The 11554-nt window shown below is 46.8% G+C and overlaps 1 protein-coding gene across 2 annotated transcripts in view; it reads right to left on the reverse strand.

The window, feature by feature from the left end:
• GHR (growth hormone receptor) overlaps positions 1-9771 on the reverse strand; it is a 234362-nt gene extending 224591 nt beyond the window's left edge. Inside the window, exon 1 of one of the 2 annotated variants that reach the window (XM_054688056.1) lies at positions 9721-9771. The gene's annotated coding sequence lies outside the window, so the exon portion shown is untranslated. Of the gene's footprint in view, positions 1-8963; positions 9074-9720 lie in introns of those variants that run through there. The other variant, XM_037530377.2, reaches the window with a different exon arrangement.
• Positions 9772-11554: the final 1783 nt, after the last annotated feature.

Genomic DNA, 11554 nt, shown 5'->3' on the forward strand with positions numbered 1-11554 from the left:
CACATGGCAAGGCAGACCTCTCCTGTCTTGCCTGCTGCTCCCCTCAGCAGTGTACTTTGGTCAATCTGCCTGTTCTGTTCCTCACTCTGTCTCTGGTGAATCCTCTCACCCCCGGCATCTCTGGCCTGTACCCCAGCTCTTGTATGCATAAATAAACAAATTTTTAAAAAAATACTAAAATCAAACATTTAGTCTATAAAGTCAAATTAGTGGCTATGGTGGGGAGGCATAAGTTGGATAAAAGGAATGAGTTGTATGGTGAAGAGTGGAATTGGATTTTTAGTAGTGAACTTAATGTTGTCTATAGAGTTGTTGATTTATAAGATGCACACCTGAAACTTACAGAATGCAATGAAATGTTATTTAAGTATTTTTTAATTTCCAAATATAAATAATAAATCAAAAAATAAAGTCTTGCTGAGGTTTCTCACCAGCCACCATCGAACTTGATGAGCCATATACTGCCATCACACATGGACCTTTTGTTTCTGTAAGTATGGGCAGAGAGCTGTAAAAGTTTTATAATGGTCATGCTCTATTTATTTTGATATGGCAACTAAAAGATAAAAAAGCTGGGTGTGAGACTCAAAGTACCTTTTTTAAGCAAGAAAGAATAAGAGTTTCCTTTGGACTTTCTCATATGTCTCATTATGTGCTACAGGGATAGAAGGTGATGTCTTTTCTAAGTTTTCAATTATAGACTACTTTAAATCTTTCATTTTATAAAAATTAAGGAGTTCCTACGGCATATGTCTAGCATAATGAACCATCCACCATAGATACAGGTGAAGAAAGCACGTGTTCAATTTGCAAAATAATTTGGAGTTCAATTGCTAAAGGGGGATAGACTGGGGTGTTCTTCAGCACCTGTGCCAAATCTCTGGTAAGTGAACTTGTTCCCTAGCATACACCTTTCACTCAGAAGCCCAGCCAGCTGGAGATACTTGTTTATGTATAAATTCACAATCTAAGAAGTGTAATTCATTGGGATTTGTAGGGTAAAGAAAATATCAGGCTTTTCTGCCCTTCCGCCATCAGGATAGATGATGGATCCTTGTCCTGAATGCATGCCTGATGGCGGGCACCTGGAATAGGGTGTGGGCATAGGTAGATGGGATTCAGCTGAGCTAAGACTGTGCTTTTAAGGGCGGCGTCACGGGGGGACGCTAGCAGCACCAGTAGCAGCAGTAGAAGCCGAAGCAAAAGCCGAAGCAGAAGCCGAGATCACCAGAGAGCCCAGATAGAGTGAAGACTTGCTGGGGGCTGGGAGGCCTGCCAGCCTCCCAGCCCCCCAGCCTGCACCCCTGCCTGCCATATACCCGCTGAACCCCAATAAAAGACCTGCAAAACCACTGAGGACTCTGACTCCTCCTTTACCCGATCTGCATGGGATCAGAAAACCTGCACCTGTGCCCATGTCCTGCCTTACAATTGGCGTATGTCGGCAGGATCCATGCAGACGGGTATTGGAGCCCTCCGAAGACCTGGAGGGACTAAGGAGAACAGACTTTGCCTGTGACGACGCTGGAGGCACCATGGCGGTATAGGAGATGGATACGTCCACGAGCTACAGGATGAGACCTGGCGTGAAGGAGACGCCCGAAAGGACCAGCCAACGACACCGGAAAGGACCAGCCAACGACACCGGATAGGACCAGCCAACGACACCGGATAGGACCAGCCAACGACACCGGAAAGGACCAGCCAATGACCCCTGAGGCAGCAGGCCATTGCTGAAGCAGGGAGAGGCCAATGGACTGATAGACTGATGAACTGATGATTTTGGACTGACAATCCTGCCAGAAGGCGGAGGACCTTAGCAGGTTATGTTTATTTTTTGAGAATCTGGGGGTGGCCAGTGGGCCTAGATGGCCAAAAGCAGCCTGTGTATGCCCAGTGGCCAGGTGGAGGAGAAAAGCCAACTAAGGTGGCAAAAGCTGGTACTGATGCTAAGTTGAGAAGCCCTAAAGCGGCTGTTAAGCCGCCTGGGTATGCTGAAGCCCTGTGAGTCTCGTAAAATCACCTATGGGTGATGCCCTGCTCATTCTTGAGTGAGGGTGAGGAGCTGAGGAGCCCGTCCTTGTGGGACGGGTGGGGAATGTGGCTTGGGGTGGAGCCCAAGCCAAATGCAGAGTTTGGATCCCCGACCCATGTGCTTGTGCAGTGGGTTGGCCTGAGTGCAGGGGTCTGCGAGTCGCATGGGTGGCCATGAAGGCCGAGTGTTGGAGCGACTGCAGACAGAAACCCTGAGGGTTGGCGATTACCCCCAACAGAATAAAATTGCCAATCCCAGAGCTAGTGCATCCTGGGGGTGGATGCTATGTGTGCCTTGTAGCCGAGACTACAGCCAGAGAAGGCCAGGAAGCCTGACAGCTCCTGGTGTGATATAGCAGATGCCGTGTGTGATTTCCCCTCCCTCGCATGAGCAGTGCCTTCGGCAGCAGATTTGGTGGCTCATCTGCTGGTACCAATAATTGTCTTTTGCACTTGGTTGGTGCCCTGCCTGGACTTATTTGTGTTCTGTTGTATTTTGTTATGTTGTATTTTGTTATTTGATGTATTTGCTTTTGTGGGCCATGGCTGCATTGTTTGTTTGCTTAGAAAATTGTGTATGTATGTATAGACTGTATGGCAGAAAACCCTGAGGGGGTGGACTGTAGGGTAAAGAAAATATCAGGCTTTTCTGCCCTTCCGCCATCAGGATAGATGATGGATCCTTGTCCTGAATGCATGCCTGATGGCGGGCACCTGGAATAGGGTGTGGGCATAGGTAGATGGGATTCAGCTGAGCTAAGACTGTGCTTTTAAGGGCGGCGTCACGGGGGGACGCCAGCAGCACCAGCACCAGCAGCAGCAGCAGCCGCAGCCGAAGCCGAGAAGCAGCAGAACGAACGCTAGAGAGCCCAGATAGAGTGAGGACTTGCTGGGGGCTGGGAGGCCTGCCAGCCTCCCAGCCCCCCAGCCAGCACCCCTGCCTGCCATATGCCTGGTGAACCCCAAATAAAAAACCTGCAAAACTACTGAGGACTCTGACTCCTCCTTTACCCGATCTGCATGGGATCAGAAAACCTGCCTTGTGCCCTGTCCTGCCCCTTACAGGATTACACTGATGTTTTTCTAAGGAAAACTAAATGAAGTCCAGTCAATAACAAAACAAGCAAACCCAAGCAAAGCAATAAACACATCTGGAAGTTTTAAGGACTCTGTAGAAGAAATTACTGATTTTGGAATGGAGTTTTTGAAGGTAAGTTTAGATGTTAATGAAAAACACACAACTCACAATTTCTGAAAAATCACTGCCTTCTTATGAATCACTATTAAGTGAACTTGGTGCTGACCTAGGGTTTCATTTGCTTCTGTCAAAAGACAGTGAGAAGTACTGAAGAAAGAAATTGAGCCTAAACAATGATCCTCCCTGTCATCCTTTTAAGAGTCTGGTACTCATCACGGATTTTTCTTTAGTTAAAGCAAAAATAACTACACCAAAAGAAGAATGCTTCAGAAAAACTTTCTGCATCAAACCAAGATGTGCTGTATAATTCTAAATGGGAACAAGGAATACAGTTGTGATTACATTCTTTCTGTTTTACTTTACTTGATATTAAAGGTTAATGGTAACAGATTAAAATAGGCGACCTAAGTCTTAATACTTATACTCAAATTGATGCACATTGTTGAGCAATAGTCTGTATCACTTACTTAACTTGTTAGGGGAGGTACCATTCCCCCGCAACCACTTATGCACAGCTGCCTTGCACTATCTTCTGGGAACAAGGTGGGGAGCTGAGTGACCAGGTGAAGTTCTTTAACAAGGAAGGCAGGTAGGCTAAGAGAGGTCACTTGCTTCTGAACCAGCTTGGTTTTGCATCCAGGGACTTGAGTGGGGGGCAAATGAAGAAGACTTGTGGGAGAAACACATAGGGACACTTGCAAGAGACGGGCGAGAGACACCTGGGGTGCTGTCCTTGGCAGAAACAATTGCAGTCATTATCTTGATTTGCACTTTTATTTTGCTCCTCTTGTCCCAGACTTCCCTGGCCCTTTTCACCCCTTTCCTGTGTCTCCTGGCCAGAAGGTGCCTTCGACTTGCAGCAAGCTTTTGGGCCTCAGTGGCCCAGCTTCTGGCCCACTCTGTTTGGCCAAACCTGTTTGGTTGAGCATTTGCCCACAAGGGGATGGGTACTTTTCCTGGGATAGTAACAGCCTCTCTTTTTTTCCTTCTCTATGCACACAAATTCTATTAAAGATCTATCACACTGAGTCTGCTTTGCCCTTCGGGGCAAGGATGGTTTAGACCCCGTTAGAGGGTGCAAATTTGGGTACCCTTCCTCACATACTAACAGATTGTCCAAAGCATTCCACATTTATACAACTATTTCCGTATCTGCTGTATTTACAGCATTCAACAGAGTAGAAAAACAGTAAATAGTAGAAATATGTAGAAAAATATAACAATGAATAGAATTTACTTTCTGTTCTTGGGAAACCCATAGTCTAGCAAGGAAGACAGATGTAAAAAAAAAAAGTAGATCATGAAAGTAAAAATAAATGAAATAGGTTTTCTTAGAGCGTTTCAAGCAAATTTCAGAGAAACTGAGGGGCGAGAAATGCAATAATTAAGATGTACTGAAGTCCTGAAAAGAATCCTAAGAAGTCATCATCTTTTTATTCCTTTTTTTTTTTGGTACTATTTATTTTTAACATATAAGAACTATGAATCCCAGGAAGGTTAAGTAGTTTGAAAAAAATCACAAAGGCCATTTTAGGCCAGACTTAGAGGGAATGCATATGTTGGATACCTAGTTTACTGTAGTTTTATATCTATGCTACCCTAACTTAGGATAGCATCAAAGTAGAACTTTGGTGGACTTGGAATTTGCATGTCCAAATATTTATCAGTGGGCCTGCTATAACTTTTGAGGGTTTAGATGGAAGATCGGGAGCAATCAAATGTTTCAACTTTAAAAAATGTGTTTTACTATTGATTATTTCCTTCCTTTGTAGGAAAACAGAATTAAGCAAAGAAGCAAACTTAAGATGAAGACCATACTGAAAAGGGATGAATAAGGAATATCACTGCATATATCCATGCATGGGGGACAGCAGAGTTAATTTCATACAAGAGCATAAGGTCATTATTGACCATCTGTCCTATCTGAAGTTCTATCCACAAAGCAGAGGCCTCTGCTGGGCCTAGATGCCAGTCTGTATCACAGGTTATTTTTCTTTCTTCACTAAAACAAAAACGATCATGTATTTCATATCCATATTTGCTCAAAAACCAACAGTGTCATCATCATCAACCATAAACATTTTGTGCAGGAAAACAGAAGATTCTCAGCTGCGGCAGATTCTCAGTTGGTGGCAGGAGAAACTCATAATTTAGTTGGGAAGGCCCAGACAGATAGATAACAGGGAAATCAATCATTCTAGGTAGATGTCTAAACGACAGTATAAATATAAACCCTACAGAGGTGGTGTGGCATTATAATGTTCACAGAGGAGAAAAGTGAGTCTCAGAGAGGCTAATTTGCATGTTGGTAGCAAAGCACAGATTCAAACTGAGGTCCAATGGGTCCCAAAGTGCTTGCCTTTGAATCGCATCCCCCACCTTATACAAACCAGCTTTGCTTCTTCCTCCAAGAAGGCTAGGATGACTTGTTCAGTGAGGAATATCAGAGGCTAGGTATTGGGTACAGACACACAACAGGAGGTGGACTCCTCCATTTTTCACTGATAGCACAATATACTTGCTTCAATGCATGTGCACTTAGACATCCCTGCAGCATGAGCAAACCATTTACCTCCAGAGAAAGGGTAGGTGGGTGACTAAGTCATGTCCTATCTGTACGTCTTCAAGCCCAGTTACCTGGGGAAACATTTCTGTCTGATGTACTTTTACCTCATGTTGTCCAGATACAGACTCTCTGTCTTTGACAAGCCCTCAACAAATGCCTGATTGCCAACACTGCTCATGTAAGCAGACACGATGAGGCCAATGCAAAGAGTCCTGCCTAGTCCCCACTCACCTATAACACAGAGTTTGCTTGTCTTCAGAATATTCTACATCTGGTTTATTGGGGGGTTGGTATTCCTTGATAGGGAGAAATTAAGTAGTTATCTTCACCATGGGTAGAATTCTTTTTCACTGCACAGTATTACACATTCCACAGGTTTTTAGGATGATCAGGTAAGAAAAAAATATTTTGAAACAATAATGTTTTGACAATGGATGATTACTAACCTGAAAAGAATGAGTTGTTATCTTGTTTACAGGTTTGAAATTAGCAAGCGGTGTAATGAGATGGTGGAAAAAGCTCAAAAATATTAAGCTGACTTAATAGATGTAAAAAGTCCAGAACCAAGGATTTTGCTTTTGTTTTAGACAACGCACATCAGGAGGGATGGTGAGACTGTGGAATCTAGAGCATATAGTTCAGGGTAGAGAAGGGTGGGACCCTGCAGTGGGTGAGGAACAGCTGCAAGAATAGGCAAAAAAGACCAGGAAGGAGCATAATGTTTGTTTTCAAATACAGCATTTAAAAGGAAGAGAGATTAGATTCATTGTGTGTGGCTCTAACAAGGGTACACCAATGGCTGGAAGAAAATGTTGATTTAGTACAAAGCAGAACTCCCCCAAATTGAATCTCCTAGAATGGACTGGTCAGTGATGAAGCCAGATTCCCATCTGATTATTCCCAAAATGAGGTGGGCTGACCCATTACAGGCAGGGATACTGAAGTGGAAACTCATGCACTTAATAGAGTTAGCTCTAAAGTTGGTAATCAATCAACCATTGTATTGTATCCATTATTTACACAGTACTAATCCAGTTTGAAAAAAAATCACTTGTCAAAGACAGTGTCTTTGTTTGTACAATTTGCAGAGTACTAACTTCAACCTTTCCAAACTTCAATCTTATTGATTCAAGAATAAGAAAGTGATTAGATAGATGATTTGAATACTCATATTATTTAAATGATTACCACGAAGATTATTATTTTTTTGAAGAAGAAAAAGTGAGTAGTTTATATGGACACAAGTTAGCACACTAAGAAACAGAAGTTACTTTCATTATTGACAGACATGTATTTTTTAATTCATTTTTTAAAAGCAAGGAAATCTCCACAGTTGTGTGATTTACCAGTGGAATGACCAGAGCAGCTTAATCTTCAGACTAACAGTTTTAAAAAATACAACCCATGCCTTTTATTCTAAGATAAACACTTTGCTATGCCACATTCTCACTGTAGCACTCAGATTTATCTTTACATTAACAATGCTTACCAGCAGATAGCCAAAAAGGCTAGCCAAGTTGGAACAACTTCAAGATTTGTTTCCATGCTGGGGTGCTTCATGCATTTGGCAGAAGCAGGCTGCAACTAGGGTTCCATTTATTACAGTATGCTATAAACATTATGTCCTGAGCTAACAAGAGACTCAATTCCACAATCCCATAGGTTACCAAGCACCATAAACATCTGTTAACACAGGCGCCACAGAGAGCACAGAGAAGAGTCTAGTATCCATTTTTAAGTGGTTTATGATGTGGAGTCTGCTGTTTTAAAACTAATAATCAAAAACACAGCCCCAAACTCTGCCTAGAACAAATATTTGCAAGGCAAAGTTATGCTTGGTTTGAAAAAAAGTGCATGCATGTCATCACTTTGTCATTGCATTTATAGACTTTCATTTCACACCTTGGCCTATTAAGTGTTGGCTTTCCATGGCATTCAGGAGACCAAAACTATAATTTCACTGGAATATATTTACTCCAAAAGAAAAGCTGAATGTTGACTCACCAACTTTCCTTAGACTAATGTAAAACAAAAAGTTTACAAGCGCAAAAGAAGGAGCTGAGGGGTGGTTTTTTTTAAGCTACAAATAATGTTTTCCAAAGATCTCTAGGCTAAAATATATCCTTCCACGTCCAACTAAAATCCATCTGAAGGGACACCATAAATAACCGGAGATGCCTTGACATGCGCTATGGGAACACTGAGCTTTCCTTTTCTCAAATAGAAACAGAACCCCTAATCACAGAAAAGAGAACCAACAACCTTGTCTGCTAAATCATTTTGTTTCTATGGAATATTTTAATTTTAGGAAATGTTCCTATATAGTTTCCTCTAAAGTCTATACCTTTGCACCCCAGAACTTCCGGGGGACCCAGATGGAAACTAGTCTAGAATACCTAGATTATTATCTAGGTATTATCTAGAAACTAGTCTATTACTAGATATTATCAAGTAATATCCAGAAACTCGTCTGGATCTGAGTGGCCACATCTGTGAGGAAAGGTAAGTGCCTTCCTAGTCACTTAGCCAGGGAATCTAAAGGTAAATAATACCCCCCAGGGAACAGCTAACTAGTCCCTGCACCTCAGAGAGCAGCAACCTCTGAATCCTCGTATCCACAGGTCCACCTTGGGTCCGGGTCTGGGGAGGGGGGTGTTCTCTACCCACACATGTGCACATCTCACAGAACCCTAATCCTCCTGTGCAGGTCTCATGAGAGCTCCAGAAACTCCACCGTCAGCCCTCACACCCTTAAAGACATTCATTTAGTATTTTGCAGTTGTTGCTACTTAAATCCTATGCAGGAATTCCTGCAACCCTCTGGCCTCCCGTTACCTTTCCCTGTCCCTTCCAAGGTCTCCAGGCGGCACAAACAGGCGGCACCTCTATGGCCTCCTCCCCCTCTGCACGCCCTACTGGCTCAGGAGCCGACACGCCTCCCCAAGCGCACACACGCGCGCACACCTAGCGCGCACGTACGCCCATTCAGCTCAGACACCCCGCGGCCGGCCACGAACTCCCACCGACTCGCCCCCGCATCCCCCACCTGGGTTAAATATAAAGTGCCCTCCCCAAAACAGACCTCCCCACGCACCCACAAGTGGGTGATCCTATCAGGCACCTTCTGTGAGTCCCCAGCGCCAGACACGCCGCTACCCCACTCACCCGCAGTCCTCACGCCTCGAGCAGTCCTGTCAAAACTTTGCGCCTGGTTGATTTCATAACCACGAGGGTGTCCAGAGCTGGGGGACCTGGGCTCGCCACGATTTCTGCCCACCCCGCTTCATGGAGACTGGTGACCCTGATTCTACTGACCCCAGTCCCCGGGTGCCAAGGCGCGGCTGCAGCCGGCACAAAAGCGCAAAGGGCGGTGCGCTTTGGGGAGGAGCGCGCGGTGGCCGAGCTCAAAGCCCAACGACCTCCCCTCCCGTCCGGCCGCGCCGCCCGGGACCTCTCCCCGCCGAACAGCCGCAGCCTCGGGAGTTCCTGCCCCAGCCTGGCTGATGATGGCAACGAGAAACACCAGCAAAACTTTTACGACTTTTAACAAAACTGTCTTCCGAAGGCGACCCTCGAGGCACCGCAAGAAACCTTCGGAGTAGGCGCCGGCGTGGGATGGTTTGCGGGTGGCCCCCAACTCCTAGCTGCCCCCCGTCAGCTCACACACACACACACACACACACACACACGCACGCACACACACGCCCACAACGTAGATCGGATTACAACAACCCACCAGTAGAAAACAACTTCTTCGCGGGGAGGAGGGGAGCAGAGTCAACCCCCAAGTCACCAGAAAAAAAATGACCCGTGCAAATACATAAGGCATTTGCACAAACAACTGGCGTGGCAGGACCCACTCCCAGGCCCCCCGGCAGACAGGGGGGTAATGAAAGCCCGACTCCCGGAGCCCCTGCAGTACCTCGGAGCTTCGCCTCCCGAGAGCGCGCGCGGGTTCGCGTCCGCGCTGGGCCGGGGGCGCCGGGGGGCTCCCGCCCGCGTGGCCCCAGCCCGGGGTCCCGGCCGCCGCCCGGGCTCAGCAGCAGCAGCAGCAGCAGCAGGAGCAGCAGCAGCAGCAGCCACTGCGGCCGCCGCTCCCCAGACCGCCTCCTCTTCCCATGGCTGCGCCCTGCTTGGCAGCTCGCGGGCTGTCAGCTTGGGGAGGGGAGGAGGGGGCGGGGTGAAGCGGGAAGGGAGGATGGGAGGGGAGGGTGGGAAACAGCGGCCGCCGTTCACCAGGGGTCACGCTGAGCCCGGCCCGCCGCGCCCGGGCCCCGGGCTGCCGCAGCCACGGGAAGCGGGAGTTCAGAAAGGTCGGTTCGAGACCCGCTGCGGAGGCGCGCGGCGCCGTCCAGGCCAAGCATTCCGAGGAGCTGGGCTGGAGCCTTCCCCGGAGCGGAGTTGGAGTTGGTGCGTGTCCCTCGCATCGGGCGGCGCGGCTCCTCCTAGAGGAAAATATTGGTAGTTGCAGGACACTTCCTTCCTCTCCGCCCACCCCTGCTCCCAAAAAGAAGGCAGGACCTAGCGTCTCAGGGCCCGGAACGCATTGTAGGAGCGCTTACAGAAAGGCAGCTCTCTGCAGGAATGGCAGGAAAAACCAGCCAGAGAGCTGGGAAGCGTGGCTCGGCAGCTGAACGTTGCTTCTCTCTCCTCTAAGCAATTTCTGAAATTTTCACTGGGGCACTGAGAAAAGAGAGTTCCAAGTGGGGAAGATCTGCTTCAGAGGGTAGGACAGAGAGACATGGATGAAACAGTTTACCAGGGACACATGGCCCGTGAGGAGAGCGGTGTGGCCACACACCGGAGCACAGGACTCTTGGGGAGCCGGACACAGGCCCGGCTTGGGAATGGAGTGACCCAGGGCGCACGTTCAGCCGCCCTGTGGGGGACACAGCTCACCAGTCATATAAGGCCTGCCCACTGCCTTCCCCTGTAGGGAAAATAAAGTGAGTGGAGAAGTTGTCCAGGCTACAGAAAGTTAATCTTGTTGTGCTTAGGTGTGTCGTTTTGCAAGACCTCAAATTTCCAGTCACCACATCGGTTTCTAAGCAGAAAGTGTTAGGGGGAAAAGATGTGACAGTCAGGCAACCCGTTTTGTATCGGGGCTGCCCTAGAACAGAAGTGCAAAAGCCCAGCTTTAAGTTGCCTGAGAGCTGAAGGGGCAGCCAGTCCTGCTGCCTTTTTACTATTCAGTGTTTTACTGACAGCCAGTTATAATGTCGTTCCTCTAACAGCTTCTAACAGCTTGGGCTTATTCAAAGGTTTTTTTTTTTTTCCTTCTTACAGAGCTCACAGACAGAAAGCCAAGTTTATACCCAGGAAAAATCTTTAAACAACTTAAAGAAAGCAAACTTCTTAGCATTCAAATAAGAAGTTCCCTGGAGAAGAGCGGGTAGAGCACAGAGAAGAAGACCTGGGTAAGAACACAGGAAGAGCAGATGTCACATTAAGACACCCCTATTTTAAAAGAACTCAAGGAAACGGGGTATTTTGTTACTTAGAGTTCTTTCTAAGACTCAAGTGTGGCTCAACAACCCAACTACTCCAGGCAAAAAGACCCCAGAAGGAAAGAAGACAGAAGGAGTCTGGAAGGGGTGTGTATCTTATCCCCTCCCCGGGCAGGAGGAAGGATATGTTTTGACCTTGAACTTAATGGAGGACAAGAGTAGAAAAAAAAAAAACTGAAAAGGAGGTGCACCACAGGACCAGAAACCTGGCTCACAAGGAAGTGGGGGTAGAAGAGATTAGCACAGCGT

Source organism: Talpa occidentalis, unplaced genomic scaffold, assembly GCF_014898055.3.
Source record: "Talpa occidentalis isolate TD23 unplaced genomic scaffold, MPIMG_talOcc4v2.1 talOcc4.6, whole genome shotgun sequence".
Taxonomy (NCBI): Eukaryota; Metazoa; Chordata; class Mammalia; order Eulipotyphla; family Talpidae; genus Talpa; species Talpa occidentalis.